Source organism: Belonocnema kinseyi, chromosome 4 (genome assembly GCF_010883055.1).
Source record: "Belonocnema kinseyi isolate 2016_QV_RU_SX_M_011 chromosome 4, B_treatae_v1, whole genome shotgun sequence".
Taxonomy (NCBI): Eukaryota; Metazoa; Arthropoda; class Insecta; order Hymenoptera; family Cynipidae; genus Belonocnema; species Belonocnema kinseyi.
In genome coordinates, this window is record NC_046660.1 from 96,020,665 (window position 1) to 96,022,240 (window position 1,576).

The window sequence follows — 1,576 nt, forward strand, 5'->3', positions numbered from 1 at the left end:
CAGAGTAAAGTCAAGATTAGAACTGAACTAGTGGCCCTGAAGCCCTCAAATATATAGGGCTGCTTATCTAATCGAAGGAGGAAGCTGTGACTATATTACACGTTCGCCTCAAGAATTTTTTTCCGTGTGCGATTATTTTTTACATTTTATTTGAATAAATAATTGTTTAATAGTTCAAATTTGTTTAAACAATTGAATATTGTTAAAAAGTCATGGTAAATATTCAAATTGTCCACTAGTAATTATTTGTATGAAAAAGACGACGAAAATTGCTAAAACGTAACAATAATACGTAAAAATGTAGATTTTTTTTTTTTGGGTCATATTTGGGACGCTGCGGGGCGGGTGGGTTGGAAATAACAGTTTTTAGTATGGTTTTATTTCGTAGATGCTCATCTTCAATCCCTAAAAAGTTTGGCTCGTTTCGATGAAACCTTGGAACATGAGTTCAATTTTTTGAAAATTCCAATTTTTTCCATGTTAATTAATATATACGTATTAATATTCAAATTTTGAAAAAAAATTACGGATTTTTTTTCTCTGGAAATGAAAGCTTTAGGGGGGGGCTTGCCCTGTAGCTCAAAAAGCGTTCTATGGGCCACCCTGATAGACACGTTTCTATTTCTCGAAGTAGTACTATTAAAATGAGTAAATCCAATTTTGAGGTAAGAATTTCGCTTTAACACCTTTAATTAATCTGCATAAAAAATACGTCGCGAATTATCTATCCATGGGTAAATCTAATATGCTTATAATCATTTTTGCTGATTTCATTAATACTTTGCTTCCTCACAGGCCACAAATAATTACGCTTCCACTAGCAATAATAAAATAAAAAGATTTAATTATGGGGTTACAGCTTATAAGGAAGTATTACTCAAATCTATGTTGACATTTGGAACTTGACTAGCATCTGCATCCTCGTGTGTAGAAATTAAATCCTCATGATCCATCAGTTCATCAGCATTCTCGAATTAACTCAGCATTAAAGTATAACTTTAATGCAAACTCAAAATATTTTACAACACATAATTTACAATAACTGTTTAAATGAATTTCAATTTTGAGGCTAGCTTTCGATTCAAAATAAGTATTCAATACGATTTAGCCATTTGCTTACCCTCGTTCACATCACGAAAATTGTGTAAAGCAGCTAACATGCGATGCTTTCAAACTCGTAGTGTACTAAGCTTTGGCATATTGTTTATTGTATTATACACTTAACTCAGATAATAACCATGAAGTTTATCAAAAATAAGAGCGCATTCGTTTAGCCTGCACTGTTGCACTGGTGCACTGGTGCGTTGAAATACTTAAACCGGTCTGGCTCCGATCTGGGCCATGGAATTATCCCGATCTGGGTCCAGATATATTCAATCTATCAGGGCCAGATCGATAACACAGGCCGACAAAATTTGACAAAGTTCCGGAACCAGAGACCAGACCTAGTATACCCGAAGGTTTTTGCTGCGCCGAATCCGAATCCGACCTCAGAAAAATTCCATCACCCTCAGTTTTCGAGATATTGTAACCTAAAAGTGCAAAAAACACCGTTTTTTGCTATATTTGAGGTTAC